Source organism: Peromyscus eremicus, chromosome 12, assembly GCF_949786415.1.
Source record: "Peromyscus eremicus chromosome 12, PerEre_H2_v1, whole genome shotgun sequence".
Taxonomy (NCBI): Eukaryota; Metazoa; Chordata; class Mammalia; order Rodentia; family Cricetidae; genus Peromyscus; species Peromyscus eremicus.
Window position 1 is genome coordinate 71,917,044 of NC_081428.1, and position 16,013 is coordinate 71,933,056.

At 44.7% G+C, this 16,013-nt stretch overlaps 1 long non-coding RNA gene across 1 annotated transcript in view; it reads right to left on the bottom strand.

Moving 5' to 3' along the window:
- Positions 1–15,769, bottom strand: part of LOC131922575 (uncharacterized) — a 40,819-nt gene extending 25,050 nt beyond the window's left edge. The window contains exons 1-2 of the long non-coding RNA XR_009382330.1: positions 15,269–15,769; positions 12,076–12,156 (exon numbers count right to left, since the gene is read on the bottom strand). This is a non-coding gene — a long non-coding RNA (uncharacterized LOC131922575). The remainder of the gene's footprint in view (positions 1–12,075; positions 12,157–15,268) is intronic.
- Between the last annotated feature and the right edge of the window lie 244 nt (positions 15,770–16,013).

Consider the following 16,013-nt stretch of genomic DNA (forward strand, 5'->3'; position numbering starts at 1 on the left):
TAGGTTGGGTACATGGTAAGTTCTAGGCCAACCTGTTGAGACAATAAGACCTGTCTCAAAAACAAACAAACAAACAAACAAAACAAAACAAAACAAAAAACAACCAACCAACCAACCAACCAACAAACAAAAAACCATACTATTCTTATTTAGAAAATGAGCGGGTTCCTTTTTAATGTGAATATAGAAGAACATGCTCAATAATAACGTAGAACCAAATGGAACTAAGAGAGACAAGCTTGGATACATAAAAGCGAAAATTTTTGCATAGGAGAGAACATGATAAAGTCAAAAGAAAATCTGGGAGAAAATAGTTGCCACATGTACGTGGACAAAGAGCTTCTATATCTAATATTTAAGTGATTCCCAAAATGGGAAAGAAACTCAGTAGAAGAATGGTCAGCAGACAGGAACAGAAAATGTGAAGATGCTACACTTTTACACACAGGAAGGAGCCTGTCCCCAATAATAAAAATTACAAATTAAAAAACACTAAGATACCATTTCTCACCAACAAGACTGGCAGAACTTCAAGATTACCGCACACTTTGTTGGCAACAGTTGGGAACTAGGTACTTTGTAATTGATGGACTGTAAACAGGTGTAACTGTCTGTGTGTTCTTGTTCATATGTGGAGGCCAGAGGTCAACTTTAGGTGTGGTTCCCCAGGAGCCATCACTTCGGGTTGTTTGCTGTTTTTTGAGACAGATCTTACTATGTAGCTCTTGTTGGACTGGCATCCACTCTGTAGATCAAGCTGACCTCAGACTCAGAGATCTGCCTGCTAAATACCGGGATTAAAGGTGTATGGCCACCATGCCCAGATCATCACCTTGTTTTCTTAAGACAAGGTCATTCATTGGTACATAGGGCTCACCAATTAAACTAGGCTGCCTGGCCAGTATATCCTAGGACTGTCTCCACCTCTCAAGAGTGTGACAAGTGTGTACCACCATACCTGGCTTTTGAATGTTAGTGCAGGGGATCAAATGTGGGCCCTTATGCCTACAGGGCAAGCATGTTCCCAAGTGAGCTATCTTCCCATAGCCCCTGTTATAATGTTTATAGAGGACACTTTCACAATGTATATTTAAAACATGCATACACAGTATTTTGGCCTAGTAACCTCATTCTTAAGAATTTACACTGGCTGGGTGGTGGTGCACGCCTTTAATCCCAGCGCTTGGGAGGCAGAGGCAGGTGGATCTCTATGAGCTCCGGGACAGCCAGGGCTACACACAGAGAAACTTCGTCTTGAAAAGCAAAAAACCAAAGCAAAACAACAACAAAAAAGAATTTACACTGAAGACAAACCTCCAAGAGTGCAAAAGTATAAATACCAGGCTGTTATGGCGTTTTCTGTTTTCTTGTGTGTTATGTTTACACCATGCCTGTATACATGCGTGCTTGTGTTTGCACGCACGTGTGTGTCCACATGGAGGCCTGGGGTAATGTCAGGTGTCCTCTAAGACATTTCTCCACCTTATACACTGAGGGAGGCAGGATCACTTGCTGACCACAAGGTTGCTGTTTTGGCTACTATGGCTAGCCAGCTTGCTCAGGAAACTCCCTATCTTATGTCCTGTGAGCTGGATTACAGACAGGCACTGTGCCCACCCACCTTTCCTGTAGGCTTCAGGGATCCAAACTGTTCTCAAGACTTTACTTAATGAACCATCTCCCTAATTGAGCATCTTCATTTGAAAAAATACAATATATTGGAAACTACTGATTTATCCATACACTGAGCACTTTGCAACTGTTAAAGGAGAAAAATCTGTATGAACTGAGGGTGATTTTTTTCCCAGGGTGTATTGTTAAGTGAATAAAGAAAAGTACACACAGGCCTTGGGTGCAGCCAATAGAAAAGTGCAAACGATTATTATCACCAGGCTACTTTTTCTGTAAGAAAAAAGAGGAATAAAAAAAAATATGTGCATTGCCTGACAATGGTGGTGCACGCCTTTAACCCCAGCACTCAGGATGTAGATGCAGGCAGATCTCTCAGCTCAAGACCAGCCTGGTCTACAAAGTGAGTTCCAGGATAGCCAGGGCTGCAGAGAGAAACCCTATCTCAAAACCAAAAGAAAAAAAAGAAGGAAGAAAATATGCACATGTTTACATGTACAAAAAGAAGAGCACATGAAATTACCAGGGATTACTAAGGCCAGCTACCCTTGTGGATGAGTAGAGATGGGTCATGTAGGAGATGGACAGCCGTAGTAAATATTTACAACCATTTTAATACTTTATATATTAAACAGCAATAAAAAGAGAAAACCTAATTAGCACACAATAAAAACTAACATTAAAAACCCAAACCTAATTTCAGATGACTGAGATCCACACCACAGAGGGGAAATAAAGCCTGAGTGGTTGTTGTCTACATCCTTATACCAAAGACAGATGTTAGATAACAGAAGTCCAGAAAACATTCATTTTTTTTTAGTTATTTATTTTTATTTTATGTGCATGGGTATTTTGCCTGCTTGTATGTCTGTGCATCACATGTACACAGTGCCCCAGGAAGCCAGAAGAAGGTATTAGATCCCTTGGAGCTAGAGTTACAGTTATGAGCTACCATATGGGTGCTGGGAATCAAACCTGGGTTCTCTGGAAGAGTAATCAGTACTCTTAACCTCTGAGCCATCTCTCCAGTCCCATTTTTAAAGTTTTATTATTATTGTTGTTGTTGCTGTTGTTTTGAGACAGGGTCTCTATATGTACTCTGGCTGGCCGGAAACTTGCTTTGTAGATAAGGGTGGCCTTGAATGTACAAGGATCCATTTGTCTCTGCCTTCTAAGTGCTGGGATTAAAAACACACATCACCACACCAGCAAGATTTATTTTATTATTTTTAATTATGTGTGTATTTGTCTGTGTGAATGTGCACATGAGTACAGGTGCCTGAGGACCAGAAGTATTGGATCCCTTAGAGCTTGTGGACCATCCAACCTGGGTGCTGGGAATTGAATTTGAGTCTTCTGCAAGAGCAGTTTGCACTGTTAATCACTGAGCCATCCTTCCAGCACCAACAATAGACTTCATTTTCAAAGACAAGTGAGTAATTGTATTTATTCTAACACTGAATTAATAAAACCATAGCAATTAATCCAATGAAGAATCAACAATAGGGATGGGGCCATGGTTCAGTAGTAGAGGGCTTGCCTAGAATGTGGAGGTCCTAGGTTCAATCCTTAGTACCACAGGAGGGGGAAAAGACACACAAAGGATCAATAATAGGGCAACAAACACTAAAACACCCCCCCAGGTTGAAATTTAAGGGTAAAAGAGTATCTACATAGTTTCAAAGTACTTAGTAACTTTGTAACACAAAAACCTGACTTACACTGACATACCAATTTACCACCAGTATGGGACAAATCAGTACTATGCTCTCCCTGACACAATGTACACTATTATGTAAACATAGTGTCATCTCTGTGCTGTTCCTCTTGAGTATTTATCCTAAATCTAGTCAGGAGAAAACATTAGATAAGCCCATTTGACAGCATTCTCCACAGAAATATTTTGCATGCATCAAGAGCATCAACACATTAAGAACAAATGACCAAGAAATTATGCGACCTAAAGTAGGGCAGAGACACCCAAATGTAAAACATGATTTGAATTTTCTTTTGCTGTAACAAATGTCACTGACAATCAGTAAAATCTGAAAAAGCTACAGATTTTAGTATTAAAGCTTACTTCATGGTTTATATGAACTTCTGAATATATGTATTAATTTTTTGAGAAGTTTATATGTGCATGCAATATATTTATCATAATCCATGCACCAACCTTCTGCCTAAGTCCTTGCTGTAATCAGACATTTCCTGTCCAGACCACCTGTTCCCAAATACCCAGCAGCCGCTTCCTAAATTACCATACAGAGGCTCATAGTAATTATAAATGATCAGCTGGTAGCTCAGGCTTATTACTAACTAGCTCTTACACTTAAATTAACCCATAATTCTTATTTATTTTTAGCCATGTCGCTTGGTACCTTTTCTCAGTATGGCACTATCATCTTGCTTCTCTGTGTTTGCCGGGGACTCTCTGACTCTGCCCTTCCTCTTCCCAGAATTCTCCTAGACTGGCTCTTGTGCTCAATTTTTTCCTGCCCAGCTACTGGCCAGTCAGCTTGTTTATTAAACTAATCACAGTGACAAATCTTCACAGTGTACAAAAATTATTCCACAGCACCTCCCAAATCTACCCTTACCATCAACCCAAACCAACTTCTTGTCTTTTTTAAATAATTTTTTAAATTTATGTGTATGAGTGCTTTACCTGAATGTATGTATGTGTATCACATCTGTGCAGTGTCTACAGAGGTCAGAACAGGGTGTTGAGCCCCTGGAGCTGGAGTTAAGGATGGTTGCGAGCCACTGAGGGATACTGAGAACTGAACCTAGGTCCTTTGCAAGAGCAGGGAATATTCTTAACTACTGAACCTTATGTGTATGAGAGAGAGAGAGAGAGAGAGAGAGAGAGAGAGAGAGAGAGAGAGCGCCCCAACTAGACATCTCTCACAACTAAATTAAACTTCTAGTGCTGGGAGTGGGTTACATCTAATTGAGTTGTTGGCCAAAGGGGGCCTCATGAAAACCCCCAAACTCACGTTATTGCTGAGGCTAATTGGGGCTCTCCACAAATTAATGGTAAGGCTCTATTGCTAAAGACAACACCTATGTAACTCACTGAACACAGAAAGAAGTCAAACTGATGCCTACTAGAGCCTTCAGCCCTATTGACTAATGTTCATGGTACGGGAACATACTCTCCATGCTCCCAAATGAAAGGTAAACACCAGTCCAGCTACAAACCCTGATCTCTACCATGACGACCTATCTACATGATACGCTGGTGCAGTAGTGGCAGAAAAGTTGTGGGAGCAACCAGCCACTCTCTTATTGGCATTAAGGCCGACTCCATGAGATGGAAGCTAGGCCTGACACTGCCTGGGTGGCCTCGAACCTGAGACAAGATAGACTGCCTGGGTGGCCTCGAACCTGAGACAAGATAGACCATGGACCTAGGAGGAAACCAAATACTACTGTTCTGCTAAAGAAATGGATCAGCAGGTAGTGGTGGTGGAGGCAGCAGGGTGGTGCCCACCTTTAATCCTAGCACTTGGGAGGCAGAGGCAGGAGGATCACTGTGAGTTCAGGTCCAGTCTGGTCTACACAGCTAGTTCTAGGACAGCCAAGGCTACATAAAGAAGCCCTGTCTCAATAATAATAATAATAATAATAATAATAATAATAACAACAACAACAACAACAATGAAATAGAGCAGTAAAATGACTCCTAACAGCATTCTGCTGCAGTCATAGATCAGTGTCTTGCCCAGCCATCATCAGAACAGCTTTCTCCTGCAGCAGATGGGAATGAATTCAGAGACCCACAACTGGACAGTCCTAAATGGGATGTCTCCATCAAATCCCTCTCCTTTGGGCTCAGGGAACTCTGTGGAAGAGGAGGCAGAAAGACTGTAAGAGCCAGAGGGGATGGAAGACACCAAGGAAGCAAGGCCATGTAGATACAACAGGACTGATACATGAGAGCTCACAGAGCCTGTGGCAGCATGCACAAGGCTAGCACGTGTTTAAGGCATGGGGTCCCAGTGCTGAGAAGGGAAGTGCTGAGAAGCCCACATCATTAACTCAGAAGCCATCTCCAGTCGATAACCACCCACAAAGGAAAACTCCGTTTTTTTTTTTTGTTTTTTTTTTTTTTTTTGTTTTTTTTTTCAATTGAGTTTCACTGAGCAGACACACCACACTTCAGGGTTAGACCCCATATAGACAGGCAACACAGGACTTCATGGTATTTTGGAGTTATTTTGTTTCACATGCTTTGTCTTTTTTTTTTTTTAACTTTACAGATATTTTGCTTATATATATAAAGTCATTATGGTCTCTGATTCTATTTTTATGATTTTCTGTGTAAAGCTAAGGTGTGTGTTTAGGCATCTGTATGTGTTTCTGGTGTTTTTTCTTTTTCTTTTTCAGATTTATTTTTAAGTAATGTGCACTGGTGTTGTGCCTGCATGTATGTCTGTGTGAGGGTGCCAGATTCCCTGGAACAGGAGGTACAGACAGTTGTGAGCCTCCATGTGAGTGCTGGGAATTGAACCTGGGTCCTCTGGAAGAGCAGTCAGTGCTCTTAACTGCTGAGCCATCTCTCCAGCCCCTTCTTATGCTTTTCATTGGCTCTTTTTTTGTCCAGTTTGTTTGTTTTGTCCTATTCTGTTTTTATGTTATTATTATTACCATTTTTGAGATGCCTGTGTGTATTCTAATGAGAGAGAGAAAGAAAGGGTGTGGATTTTGGTGGGTGGGATGTGGGGAATCTGGGAGGAGTTAGGAGGGAGAAAACCTTAATCAGAATATATTGTATGAAAAAAACTTATTTTCAATAAAAAAAAAAAAAAGAATTCCAGTGACAGATCTTGAAAATGACATTTCAAGTGTTCTTTAAAATGACATTTATTTGGGGAGGGAACCAGTGCCTGCCACAAAGCATGTGTGGAGGCCAGAGGACACCTTGTGGAAGTTGGTTCTATTCTTCCGCCATGTTTGTAGGTTCTGAGGATGGAACTCTGGTGATCAGTGTTGCCTGTAAGATGGCCAGCCATCTTGCCAGCCCAGAAATCTGTATTTTTAAAGTGATCTTGATGATTATGATGCAAAATCAAGCTTGGAAAGCATCCTCTGACTTGTAATAAAATGTTGTTAGAGCAAGATTTCCACATTTTTACCACCAGGCTTTATTGTTATTTTTTAAAATAAGATCAATAATTTTACTTAGAAATGGTGACAGTCCATCCTGGCATCTATCTGCCTGGGCTTTGTGGCAGCCGCTCTCAGAAGCCTACAGAAGAAGGCAGACCTGTGCACCCCCGGAAATGGCACCACCTCACTAAAAAACAACGGACACATAAAACTGAAATTCTGGCCCCATCTTCAATTCTCCCTGGCCAAGGCTGACTGTCACTCCTGAGCTTGAATTGCTCGTCTCTTGCCTGCTTACAATCTTCTAGATCACAGGCAGCAATCTGTAGTGATAAAGGAGGCAGTCTGTCGGCACACAGGCTGAGCAGAGATGCTGAGGTCTCCTGTTTTCTTTTCTGTGAAATAAAATGGAAGTTATCTCCCGTGGTGGTAGCAACACGCCCTTAATCCCAGCACTCGGGAGGCAGAGGCAGGTGGATCTCTGGGAGTTTGAGGCCAGCCTGGGCTACAGAGTGAATTCTAGGATAGCCGGGGCTACACAGAGAAACCCTGTCTGGAAATACCAAACCAAACAAAAAAATGAGGTTATCAGAAGGCATCAGTGGAAGAACAGCCCCGGGGTCTGAAGATAGCCAGGTGGTACTCAAGCTGACATCTTCGGCTCTACCGGGTCAGGGGGACTGTTAGTCACTCAGGACAGCAGCAGATGAGCATTATGATGCTCTGCACCTCCAATGCCTGTCTCCTCAAATTTTAAAACTTTGGTCAATGTGCTGGTTGGGAGTGGTTTTAATTTCCTTAATTACTGGCATATGAGCTTATTTGCATTCTGTCTTCTGTGAATTAGTTCATTCACAGTCTTTGTTGATGTTTCTACTGGTTTTGCTCTTCTGGTTGTTCTGTAGAATTCTCTTGTGGCTGCGTGTGTTGCCACTGCACAAACATTTTCACGATTGAGCCTACAGCCAAGGCTCCTGGCTTGAATGGTCACATATTTTTCTAGTTGTCTTGTTTTCCATATGCCTGTGGTTATTTCTGCCCAATGCTCTGTGCCTCTCATTTTATCAGGAACATTTACTATTTGTATGAATAATGAGTTCCTTTTTTTTTTTTCCCTAGGAAGTGTGTGTCCTTTTTAATCCTACTCTGAGCCATCCATTTTCTTCCAGTTTGTACCCATTGCTTTCTGGATGGCTGCATGATAGCATTCCTGGTGTCGATGCAGAATATTCTGTATTGGAGCTCCTATGTCTTCCCAAACCCATGTCTTCTTTCAGTGTGGTTGGTACTCATCTCTCAGTGGTTTTCACTATGTGGGGGGATGCACTATGTGGGGGGATACTTGAATCTTGGCATGACTTTGTAATTGGCCTAAAGTTAGAACGCCAGATTAATATAATCTCCACCCTGTTGTAAAGGCATTGCCCACTACCCTCTAGCTTCTTTTGTCTTAGAAAAATACATTGCCGTTCTCTTTCCAGATCCCTCCCACATTGCTGACTCGACCAACACACAGTTTTACCATTTGAGTTCTAAGTTTCCCAGGGAGCTGCCTTTGCTCTGGGTAAGTCAACGCTTGCACTGAGCCGTCTGCTCACCCTTCAGTCTGAAGAACTTGTCTCTGATTCTGGGGACTTCCGCTTGTCATTCTTTCTGTTCTCCTTTTTATTGTTTATATTCCTCAGTCAATTTGACTTCAGGTGTGGAGGTGATTGTTTTTCGTATCTCCATGACTTTACATCCTATTCTCTTTTTAACAACAAATATTTATTTATTTTGTTGTGTGGGGATGTTTTACCTGCATGCATGTCTGTGTAGCATGTGCATGTAGTGCTTGCAGAATCCCGAAGAAGGCATCGGCTCCCCTGGAACTGGAGTCACAGACAGTTGTGAGCTGCCATGTGAGTGCTGGGAATAAAGCCAGGGTCCTAAGCAAGAGCAGCCAGTGCTGTTAACCACTGAACTCTCTCTCCAGCCCTGACATGGCATTCTTTTTAATCTAGGATATACAATTCATTTCATGCCTTTTCTTAGACTAGTAAAACCGTACTGTGCTGGCTAGTTTTGTCAATTTGATACAAGCCAGAGTTACCTGAAAGGAAGGAACCTCCTTTGAGAAACTGAGAGAATACCTCCATAAGACCTGGCTGTAGGGCATTTTCTTAATTAGTGATTGATGGGGGAGGGCCCAGCCCACTGTGGATGGTTCCATCCCTGGGCTGGTGTTCCTGGGTTCTATAAGAAAGGAGGCTGAACAAATCATGGGGAGCAAGTCAGTATGCAGCACCCCTCCATGGCCTCTGCTTCAGCTCCTGCCTCCAGGTTCCTGCCCTGCTTGAGTTCCTGTCCTGACTCCCTTTGAGGATGAACTACTATGTACAAGATAAGCCAAACAAACCCTTTCCTCCTCAACTTGCTTTTGGTCATGGTGTTTCATCGCAGTAACAGTCACCCTAACTAAGACTCCTGCTTATCCTTCAAACCCCATATCAGTTCTTCATAATGATCCCTGGTAACCCTAGGCTGAATGACATCTGTTTGCCAACAAACTGTCACATCTGAAATGTCACAGTACATCCGTGTGCACGTCTGCCTCCCCTACTGACGATAAACCCGTCAGGTCAGGAAAACGCTTGCTTGCTGTGTGTCCTTATTGCTTTGTACTATGATGTCACAAGCACACAGGTGTGTTCAACATAGGGAGAAAAGAAAAGCACCATCATATGTATATGCCTTCACTCAAGCTGGGGTTTCAGATGACCACTGTTTACTCAACACATATTACCTGGACTAGGTTTCATACTGGCTTGAAGATTGAAGTGGAGGGGGCGGGAGACAAAAGTCTCATTCATTTGGAAACTTACTGTATAATGGGAAGACTTTTTCTCATATAACTAAAAATGTTTTTAGTATTTATGTATGTGTATGTACATGCCATGCTGTGGTATGCAGGGAGAGGCCAGAGGACAAACTGGTTCCCTCCTTCCACCATGTGGTTGCCGGGACCGAATACTTCCACAAGACCTGGTCCTCAGCCTTGGCAGTAGGTACCTTTACCTACTGGGCCATCTCCCTAGCCCCTTGTACAATTTTAAAAAACTGAGATATAATTTACATCTGATTGGTCAGTGGTAGAGCATCTGCCTGGGACCAATCCCCAGAAAGACAAACACATACACAAACAGAAGACATGTACTTTAGTGGGTTCTTTTTCAGCATATTTACAACATCATGCAACTATGACTACTAGCCAGGATATTTCTTATCTGTGTGGAGTGCTGAACATATCCTGGAGCCAAGATGGGAGGAGAAAGGAGGTTGCAGAGGAAGAAATGCATTCCAGGACAGGGAACAGCATGTTCGAGGGCAGGTTATTCTGGGGAAAGGGAACAGCAACATTCAAGGGCAGGTTATTCCAGGGAAATGGAACAGTATGTGAAAAGGGGCGGAGTTCTGAGACGGCCCAGGCTTTGAAAAACATGTAAAGTGCAGGGGAGGTGGAGTTCATTATGAGGAAATGGCTGAGTTATTTCACAAACGAGGAGTCCAAACAGAGCAAGGTGAAGTAACTCAACTAAGGCTAGACAATGTCCCCCATATCAACTCAACAGACATGTCTAAGGGACACTACTGTAAACTACTGTACACGCAGAGGCTGGCATGACATTCTCAAAGTTACTGCCATGCTGGCTTTGGCTCCATCTTCCATTAAGGTTTCATTTTTCTCTTCCAGCTTCTTGCATTATCTAAAAACACTGACTATATTAACCTTGACTGTGACAACCATTTCCCCCATCGTTTCGTAGCTTCAAAAAGTTAACTCTAGCACCATGATTCCATCAAAAGGTACTCTGCCCACAGGCAGAAATATTTCTGTAGTCAACATCCAGGATGAAGACTCAGTCCTTTTTGGACTCTCGGGCTCAATTACGTTTACCACATGAGTCTGTGTGACAATGAATAGCTGCTTCCTGGGCTTCAATAGTCCCATCTGCAAAATGGGATTAGGAAATATTGTCCTGGCCACCTTACTGCTACTCTGCCACAGAGATTCAACAGGAAGCTATAAGGTTCTCACTGCTTCTGAAACTCCAGGGAAAAGGCTAATGTAGACATTAGAAAGAAATGGGAATACTTTAAGAATGTCTCCAAACTTCTGATTCTAAACTTTTATCCTGGTTTACTCTGTTTCAATCCGACCACGATCACTCAGGAACTCTAAGTGACCGCCATTTCAGCTCTCTAGGATGGGCTAATGTAGAGACACAGCTGGGCGTGAGTTTTATCAGATGAGGAGTGAGGACCTCTAGACTTCTGGCTTTCCCTTGGAGTTCGTCCCTGCGTCTCCTAAGGTTTCCCATCCCCTTTCCTAACACAGAAAAGCTACTGCAGTTAAGGAACTGTGGCAGCTATGGAGCAGGTGTGATTGATGGCGGATCTCACCATCAACATGATGGGATTAAGACTCACCAGGGTGTTTGGCCATCCCATCACCAGAGTAGGTCAGTTTGGGCTGTCTCTTGACCATTGCCAGCAGTCTGTTGTGGGGGTATCTTTGTGGATTTCTGTGGGCCTCTCTAGCACTTTGTTTCTTCCTATTCTCATGTGGTCTTCATTTACCATGGTCTCCTATTCCTTGTTCTCCCTCTCTGTTGTTGATCCAGCTGGGATCTCTCACTCACCCAAGCTCTCTTTCCCTCGACCCTCGCCCTTCACTACCCCCACTCATGTCCAGGCTGTTCATGTAGATCTCATTCCATTTCTCTGTCATTGGGCGATCCCTGTGTCACCCTAATTGTCGTGCTAGAAACCTCATCCAACTACTGAGGGATCTGGATGCAGAGATCCATGACTAGGCCCCAGGTGGATCTCTGGGAGTCCAATTAACGAGAATGAGGAGGGTTTATATGAGCGAGAATTGTTGAGACCAAGGTCGGATAAAGCACAGAGACAAATAGCCAAACAAACGGAAACACATGAAATATGAACCAATGGCTGAGGGGTCACCAACTGGATCAGGCCCTCTGAGTGGGTGAGACAGTTGATTGGCCTGATCTGTTTGGGAGGCATCCAGGCAGTGGCACCGGGTCTCAGTCTGTGGGGAAGGCTTTGCCCTGGAGGAGATTGGAATGGGGGGCGGGCTGGGGGGAAGGTGAGGGGGGGGGGAGGGGGGAGAACAAGGGAATCTGTGGCTGATATGTAGAACTGAATTGTATTGCAAAAAAAAAAAGTTAACAATTGACATGAAATGAGGTCAGGAAAGTATATCTTCATCATCATGTGAAAAAAAATAAATTTTGCTTTAATAAAAAAAAAAAAAAAAAAAAGACTCACCAGGGAAGCAACTGTGTGGGCATGTCTGTGAGGGACCGGGTTAGGTGAGTGGCACCATTCTCCTCGGGCAGGCATTCCAGGCTGTGGAAAGAGAAAGTAAGCCTCACATCAGTTATTTACTTCACTCTGCTTCCTGACTGTGGACACAATGTGGCCAGCTCCTTCACGCCCAGCTGTCCTGCCCTCTAGACCATGATGTACGCTCAAAATGTAAGCAAAACCAAATCAGTCCTTCAGATGTTTTTGTTAGTGTCTTATCACAACAACAAGAAAAGGATGAATGTAGAAAACAGGTACTCAGTAGTGGGGTCACTGCTAGGAAAATCCTGACTTTATGGTTTATAAGACTTTGGAAGCGGCTTATAATAGGAGGAATTTAAGTTTGGAAACTTGGGCTAGACAAACCCTCGAATGCTAACAGACCATTCTGGCGGGAATTTGGGGATCTAGAATGCTAAATGTGGACAGTGGAGGCCGAGCCCAGGACGTTTCAGCGAACAAGAACTCTATCAAGACCTGGGCTGGTGGCCATTCGGGTTCTGTTCTTACAAAGACTCAGGCTGCCTCTTGACTGTGTCCTGAGAACAAACAAGGTCAGGCTGAATTAAAAAGTCACGGACTAATGTGTTTGGTGGAGGGAATTTCAAGACAGGAGAGCGCTCACATTGTGGTATGGCTGCCGTTTGCTGCTCTTAATCAGGAATGTGGCGAGAGAAAGAAAAAAGAGGAAAAATGTCAAGTTTGATGGGGAAAAGAGTGCAGACGAGTTAAAATTTCAGATAAGGCAGGTTCGAAAGCAGCTGTAATTGTTGAAGGAACTAGTGCCATCAAAAGAAACGTGGACCTCTGCACTGGGACAACGGGAGAGACACTCTGCAGGGGAAGCCCCCACCCATCAAGTTCTCCAAAATACAACTTTATCTGAAGGGAGAGAATGCTACGGAAGGGATTCTTTACCCATAAACAACCACTTAGGGAAAAGTGTTTCTTGAGGATCAGAACACAAAGGCCTGTGGTCCAAGAGAGAACTGTGGGAGCGAGCTCCATCTTGAGCTGGCATCATCATCCATGTGATACTAGATTTGTAAGCATGAAAGATGAAAGACTGGGTGGGTGGGTGGGGGGCAAGCCTGTCACAGAGTGTAACACCACAGTTCCACAGAGTCACTGAGGCTCCACTATGTCAGGGTTGATGCCCCTGCCAGGAGGCTCTGGGAGGCTATTTTGTGACATTAGAAGATGAAGCCAGCTACAAAGGAGACTCCAGAATGTTGGGGAAGGTAAAACCATGGGAAATCCAGCAAAGAAAGCTGCATACATTAAGTGAAGCTGGACCCAAAGAGGCTATGTTTGCTGTGGGTGGCAGAGCTGGAGGAGCAGGGCTACTCAAGCCCTTTGGAGACCAGAGGATTCCTCCCGAGTCCCAGATAGCCGCAGGTAGGTCTTGTTTGTTCTGCGGCATTTCGCTTCTCTCTTGGTCAGATTTTTCCTTGCTATGATTTCTTCCCTTTTAGAATGGCGATCTCTGTGTCGTTGTATATTGGAAACGGGCAACTTGCTTGTTAACTTTATATTAGTTCTCGGCTAAGAGCTCACTCTTCAGAGAGACTTGGGACTTTCAAACAGTGTCAGGAATATTAAAGACTATGGGGGCTTTTAGAATTCAACTAAATGCATTTTTATTAAGAGATCAAAGTAAAACTTTAGGGGCAGGGGTGGAATGCTATGATGCTTAATTTTGTCCATTTGATAAGATTTTGAATCACCATCTGCATGTCTGTGAGGGGCTGGGGTTTAGGCAGGAAGACCCACTTTTATAAATGTAGGCGGCACCATTTCCTGGGCAGGGGTCCTGAACTACATAAAAAGAATACCAAACACCAGCATTCAGGTCTGTGTCCTGACTGTGACTGCAATGTGACCAGCTGCTTCGTGCTCCTGGGGCCATGACAGACTGCATCCTCAAACTGTGAGCCAAAATAAACTTTTCCCCCCTCCAACTTAAAAAGAAAAAAAAAGTCCAAACACTTTATTCAGAGGCTTGGGGAAAGGGTGGAGAGGTCCCCGCCGTCTGCTGTCCTCCACTGGGCAGGTCTTGGAGGTCTACCCGTCACTAAGAGTCCCTTTGACTTCTTTTCTCAGATATTTTGTCATAGTACCAAGAAAAGCCAAGAATACAAGAGGTATGTGGAAAAGTGTCCTTCATGCTCACTGATCACGTGTGTTCTTCCGGTAGCACTGTTTACAAGATGCCTGCAGGACAGAACATACCAAAGGCAGCAAGCAGCAGCTAGTTCCCAGAGAGGAGTTTGACAACAGCCCCACTGACAGTGTAGAGGGCCCACCAGAAGCCCCCTGTGCTAAGTGAGAATCGGTAGACTGTGTACACTGCCCAGCAGAGCAGCCATGGTTTTGCAACCAATACTTGAAAATATTTGAAAATGTGATGCATATTAACCTTTCAAAGAGGAAAGAGAGCACCAATCCATGACAATTCCTCCTTTGTCTTTTCTAACCTGTAACTATGATTGACTGCAAACAGGCAACCCTATCCTTTCCTACAGAGACTGACCACCCTAATTAGGAGCCTTTGTGTAAATAATCTGAAGGCGGTTGGCTTCCAGTCTCCAGTGATTTGTGCACACACAAGTTGTTCTCATTTGTGCTTTTCTTCCCCATTTTAGCTAGGAAGCATCTATCCCTGGTTTATCTGCCAGCCTGAGCAACAGCAGCAAAGCTGCTCCCAATTCCAGCAGCAGTAAAATCCAGAGAGGAGGACATGTGTGAATATCTTGTGAAAGCTAGAATTGAAATGTCAACAAACATCTGAAAAAAAAAAAAAAAGAATTCACCATTCCCTTCTCAAGACAAGTAATTAAGGACAGCCCCCACCTCCCCCAAAAGTTTTTAAGCTCCTAGGTTCTCTGGGCAAAGAAGTGTCACAGTTACTTAGCTAGCCTTTAAGTCATCCTCACTAGGGTGGTTGGTTGTTTTATTTATTTTACAGATAAAACAGGCTCAGGGATGTTGGCACACTTTGGGGCACACTGCTGGGTCTGAGAATGGAGTAGACAAGCCTTATACCCTATGGTCCATGGTCACTTCTCCACCCAGACATACCTCCCACCATGTGTAAACGCTCTAAATTCCAATACACTTCCCAGGTTACACCCACAGTCCAGAATCATCTCACCTCAGAATCCCTCCATTTCTCTTCTCTAGCCCTACATTTCCACGATTCCCACGGGTCCTCTTAAAGGCTCCTTCCCGGGGAGGGGGGGGGGGGAAATCGGTCTAGGACCCTCCCTCTTCCGTCTTCTAGTGGAAGGACATCTTTCCTCTCTTGTCCCTTCCAGAGCTGGGGAATGCCTCCCAGGCTCTGGAACCGAACCGGCCGCTCAGCCTGGCATCGAGCGTCGTCTCTTCGGCTGCCACCTTGCCGCCGCTGGACACAGGTCCGGCTCTTCTTTCTCTGCTTGGGTGGGGAAACTGAGGCCCAGCGCCACGTTAACTTTCCTAGGACACACGGTCTCAGGGAGAGGCTGGTGTGGTGCACCATCCTTTGACCACATGCGCCCCCTTCCCCTAGCTCGCAGCGAGTCCCCGGATCTGTGCCTGGCTCGGGACGCGCGGAGAAAGTTGTCAGCCGCTGCGTGCGCCTCTCACCTCGCTGTGCGTTTTACCGGCCGCGGATCCGCGCCGGGTCCACCTTGCACACACCCCGCCCACCACCCGCGCCCCTCTCCTCCTCCAGCCTACGCGCCGCCTTGCAAAGCAGCTCCCGGCCCCGCTCCTGCGAGCCGCCGCTTCCGCCCGTCCGGCGCGCAGCCTGGGGAGCGCCGAGCCCTCGGAGCGCGCGGCGCGGGGCGGGCCGGGCGCGCACTCTCGGCGGTGCACACGCCGGTCCAACTCTCAGGCGCGCGGGGTGCGTCGCCCCG